At 37.0% G+C, this 5,723-nt stretch overlaps 1 pseudogene; it reads left to right on the top strand.

Moving 5' to 3' along the window:
- Window positions 1–2,370: 2,370 nt before the first annotated feature.
- On the top strand, window positions 2,371–2,488 carry LOC145248583 (5S ribosomal RNA; annotated as a pseudogene).
- Window positions 2,489–5,723: the final 3,235 nt, after the last annotated feature.

The raw sequence follows: 5,723 nt of genomic DNA on the forward strand, positions 1-5,723 counted from the left end.
CAACTGTAAACAAAAAAAAATTGTGGGAATACATCAGAAACACTTTCGAGAAACAACATGAATGGGGTTCTGAATGATGAGCAACAATGAATTCATGAATGCCTCGAGGGAGAGACAGAGATTATGAAGAGTCATAGTCGTCAATGCCTGTTCTTTTACATATGCTTTCAGATGTGTTTAAACAGACAGTGTGCTGCCATACTGAACGGGGTTAGAAGTACAGTATCAAATATGTTGGCCTTTTAATTAAGCCACAAACACACTTTTTTTGCAAAATATCTATTGTACTAGCTGGCGTTGCATTGTGGTAAAATACGCTTAAATATGATATTTTAATGCATACAGATTTCGCATTTATTATTAAAAGTCAATAGTCCCAACTATGGGTTAAATAGAAACCGACTTGAAAAAAAATATATATTCTATTAAAAACTTTTTCTTCAAAATCACTGGATTCGGCATTAAATAACCTGAAAAGGGTTGATAAGGCGTAAAGCAAAAACAACCACACCAAAAATGAATCTCTCCTTCGGTCGTTTACTTAATTTAACTTGTGCGTTATTAGTTAGCATGTCAGATGTTGATTTTGCAGTAGGAAATCCATATTGCTTGTCACTAAGTAGATTAGCCTCCTTCCTCCGTATGCACGTTTGAACTAAAATCGAACGCATATCTGATGATGGGAATTTCCTGAAATATCATCCAATACGGACTTCTATGCTGATTATGCTGCCTATGTAGGTTGTTTTCTATTTTTAAAATGATTGGCAATTTCTTACTTAATCACAAATTCAAACTACTTATTCATGCCACACATTTGTCTGTGCTAAAATAACACAAAATACATGATTATCCTTTTAGTTAGGAACAAAGTGTTGTATTTGTCCTGATCTTAGTTTATTCTGTGTTCTGTCAGTGAAGGAGAAGTTCTTCCAGACTAAGGCAATTTATTTTTTTATTTTTGTTCCAATCCAGAAAGCCTTTTCTAAGGAGTTGGATATTTCCTATATTAAAAACTGAACTTGTCTCTAACTTTAAATCTGCACAGAATTTCGAATGGAAATCTTTATTTAATCTACGGCGGTAGTATGTTCTAGTTCCGTCAGCCATGACTATGTAGAAGTCCCAAGTAATTCGTTATTGTATTTTTGATTGTCGCCCACACACTGAGGATTGAACCTTCAACATCTAGAAGAGTGTAACTTTTGCAACTTAATTTGACCAGATACGCTACGGGTCGTTCGAAATTCCCTGCAGATTCCCGAGTTCGACAAAAAGATTCTGCAGTTCGACAAGAGGCACTTGAAGAAAGTCGGAGGTTACATCGAGACGAAACGTTGTGAAAATAAGACTCAAGATGAGAACAGTAGTCCGAAAAATCCAAATAAAACGTTTACTTTATTGTGGTTTTATTTTATTTTCCTACTTTTTTCTTTTTTCTTTTTTTTTTTTTTGTCTGTGTGTTTTCGTTATTGAACCCGAATTTGGATTTGGACTCTGTATGGCTGATTTCATAGTCCGTGATTGTGTCCATTTGGTCAAGCATGCACTCCCTGTATGTTTGTAGCTGAGAATATGCATACGCAATTCTGTGTACCCGTGAGCCTTCTGCCGTGTGTTCATACCTTGAGTGTGTATGTGTTTCCGTTCCAGGAATCTCGCTCCCTCTCCCCAAAAAATCGTTAAATCTCCAGAGTTATAAAATAAAAGGAAGTCTTCCTTATATTTACAGGCACGTGTGAGGTTTCACGTTTCCCTCGTGCACTAATTTCCATAAACAGGCACTGGCCAACTCTCAAACATAAACCCGTTCAGGTTTGTTGCTGCGCAGAAAGAAATGATGAGCGAATTCATGAGGTGAAAAAGAAAAAAAAATGACGTTTTGATTGAGTGTTGAAATTGCAATCATGCTTACTGATGATAAAGTATGGCCTAGATCTCTAATTAGGGTGAATAATTAATTAATTTTTTTTTTAATTTATTCGTCTAGATAATTACTATCGGCTCCATTTAGTTTCGTACCCTTAAGATATTTCCCCAAATCGTAAAGGTTTTTATTAGAGTCTTTGGGGCATAACTCTGATAGATTTTTATCTCTTTTTTTTACTTTTACTTTTTAGTTTTTTTTTTTTGTTTTTTTTCGTTTAATTAGAACAATTTTATGATTGGATTTAAAAGGATTTTTTATTGAAAGATAAAAATAATGTTTCAATCTCTTAATCAAATTAAATGGCTTTAAAAGGAAATGAAGGTCATTCCTTTATTTTTTTTTTTCTCTTTTTTTCAAACGAAATTCAATTTGCGGCAGAAATAACCAGGAAATTAAGTAGATATCCTTAAAAGCCTGTTAGTGCTGCCGTATATCTATCTATATACGGCATAATCACGTTGACAATACCGGTTCTCGTCAGATCACCGAAGTTAAGCAACGTTGAGCCTAGTTAGTACCAGATGAGTGACCGTTTGGGAATTCTAGTCGATGTATGTGCACTCCGCTTATCGGCATTTGTTTCCAGTCGTCCTGAACCTCAACTTGCCACTGTTATTCAACAACGCCGACTCAGGAGAGGTGTGGTTAGAGATTGCGCAACTCTTGCCACAAAAATTTCACGCGCAGGCACCTCTACAGTGGATATCTATAGTCTGTCAAGACTGAAAGAAGTTACTATATCTATTTATACACTTTTAGCAGCAAACATAATAATGACCTGTGTTTTTTTGTGAATCAGTGCCCCCACCCCCCACCAGCTGAGTTATTCGACCACACACTGATCAATCAGCTAGTGGGGCGTATTGATTCAGCTGTCCCTTAAGGAATTTCTTTGGGCCCTTTTGGGAACTACAGTCTACAAGCAGAAAAAACTCAACCGGCGAGTAAGACAAATCTCTCTCTCTCTCTCTCTCTCTCTCTCTCTCTCTCTCTCTCTCTCTCTCTCTTCTGCCAACGTCCACTGGACACAACAGCGCTTCCACTCTAACCGTAGAAGTTGATGACCCACTGGTCTCTTCAGCACATCAACTCTCGCTGAAAAAACGGTTTACTTCTAATTCGCTGATCAACTGCTTATATTGAATAAACCTTATCGCTGTTTTGTTTTAAAGTGGTTTTTATTCTTGTGTTCTTTGGTCTTCATAAATTCATAATTATCAATTGAAATGAATGGCTCTCGTCTTGGGGAGGCTTAATGTTTTGACAAGTTTCTGGGCTTGACCTCTACTCCTGATCTGAAATGGAACACATACATCAAATCCGTTGCCAAGGTCGCTGGAAAAATGGGGAGTGGGGGGAAAGTCCTTCCATCGATCCAATAGATATCTCAATGCTAACAATTCTCTAACTATATAAGAACCAGATACGTCCAAGGATGGAGTACTATTGCCACATCTGGGCAGGAGCTGCAAGAAAGAACTTATCCTGTCTTGATAAAGTTCAAAATAGACTTCGTTGCCTCGTAGGGGATGCCCTTTTCTCTTCTCTGCAACTTCTTTCTCACAGAAGAAATGTTGCGAGTCTGTCTTTGCTTTATCGTTATTTTCATTGCAAGTGCTCGTCTGAGCTCCAATCTATGGTCCCCCTCGCCAAACTTTCATGAGAAACACTCGTCTATCTGAAAACATTATCAATAATTTCCCCCACTCTTTATCTGTGGCTAGACCTAAACGTAGATTCCATGAACAAAGCTTCTTTCTTAGAACTGCATGCCTGACTACAACCTGGATGTCTTCAAGTACAATGTAAACAAGTTCTTGACGAGTCGTTCCACTTAAGTTAACAAATTTACCGAATTTCCATTACTAACGATTACTATATTGTACAATTGACTACTGTACACTCTTTAATCCTTATCCTCGAGTGGGCTCTGGGCTTTGATAAGTGGTGATGCCTATGTAAAACAAAAAGGAAGGAAAACATAAAATTCTTCCTTTCCTAAACACTTATTCCCAAGAACTATGGTCTATTTTCCAGCTTACTACATCATGGTCGTTTTCAAGTCACACGTAAACAAATTCTTGTTGAGCCTCCTTCTTAAATAATCAAATTCTGCCTTATCACCACCATTGTTTCACTATAACGAAGCGGTGCGCCTTTTTTTTTTTTTTTTTTGTAACAGAGCGTGTATGGACGACAATATTAGCAGAAGCATATGAAAATTAAGCAAGTGTGCACGCGCTGACGTCACGAGAAGAAGGAAAAAAGGAAGAAAAAAGGACAGCACGTGGCCGAGCAAAGAAAGCAATCAGACGTGATTTGACTCATATGCGGTGAAAGAGAAAATGCGCCACGTGGTCGAAAAAGCAGAAAGGCAGGCGACGAAAAAGACAGGTTCATGAAACGGCATGTTTTACACGTGAGTGATTTTTCTTAAATGCAGTGAAGTGTTTTGTAAGAAATTACTAGAATGAATGCTTTTTTTGTATTTAACAAAAAAAAATCTTAAGTCGTATTTTTTATGTCCTTTCTTGTACATTTGTTCCTGCGACGGTACCAGACAACGTGCAGGTTCGGATGTTCGAAATGTAACGACACGATTAAAGTGTAACGGCCGCGTTACATCATAGTCCACCTGACACTCACTTAACCTTTATCCTCGAGGGGACTTTCGACCTTGATAAGTGGTGTCACCTTAATACAAACAATCCCATTTGTGGAAAAGGACACCACATTGTTGCTTCCCAGCCAACTATAACACGGTGGTTTCCAAATTCATTGTTAACAAATTCTTGTCGAACCATCTACTAAAATAACCAATGTTATCCATTGTTTCCAATATTATCGAGATGTTGTTCATTGCCAACTGACAAACTCATTAATCTTTAACCTCGAATGGCCTTTGGGCCTTGATAATTCATTAGTAAAAAAAATAATAATAAAATAAAGATCTGCAAATTTTTACTTGTCATCGTTTACAATTGTTTGTCACCGTGCATAGTAGATGACGTCACAAAATGCGAATGACGTAATTAAAGAGTAAAAATTAATGAGATGAGATGAATAATGTAAGTCATTAAAAGAAGAAGAAGAAGAAGAAGAAGAAGAAGAAGAAAGTAAGGTAAAGGAGAGAGAGAGAGAGAGAGAGAGAGAGAGAGAGAGAGAGAGAGATGAGGCAAAGAGAAAAAAAAAAGACAGAGCATAAAGATGATTGATTATTGTCAAGAAAGAAATATTTATTTAACTAGCAAAGTTACCCGATGCTACAGGGGCAAAATTTAATATATTTCTTATTAAAACTTCTTTATATTTCTCCCTTTCTCCTCCCCCTGTACCCCGCCATCTATTTTTACTCCCTCTTCTTCGCCGCTTAGCCACAAACGACGTAAGTATAGATTCAGGCCTGATCACTGAAAAAATGATGTCATGTCTGAGGTCCTAGCAAGCAAGATATGTTGGACAGTCTGACCGTCGATAATAAGAGCTTTTTTACAAAAACATTAGAAAACTTAAAAACTTGCATTGAAAAATGTTCCCGGAAAACGCCGGAACCTAATCATGAACGATTATTATTATGATTGTTTCGAAGTCTAGATGTTTTGTCAGCTAAAATATGTACCGGGAATGATAACTCTGAAATTTTAACATAAAATAAACAGTTAGGAAGTTTAGCTCACAATGATAACAAATGGATTACGTGACAGAGATCGGGTGATTTGATTCTTTTGGGCTACGTAGTTACAAAGAAATAGTTTTATATATACACGTTGGCAGTTTAGTCAGAGGTCGAAGA

The sequence above is a fragment of the Euprymna scolopes genome, chromosome 26 (genome assembly GCF_053919585.1).
Source record: "Euprymna scolopes isolate OS-2025 chromosome 26, ASM5391958v1, whole genome shotgun sequence".
In the NCBI taxonomy this organism is placed as follows: Eukaryota; Metazoa; Mollusca; class Cephalopoda; order Sepiida; family Sepiolidae; genus Euprymna; species Euprymna scolopes.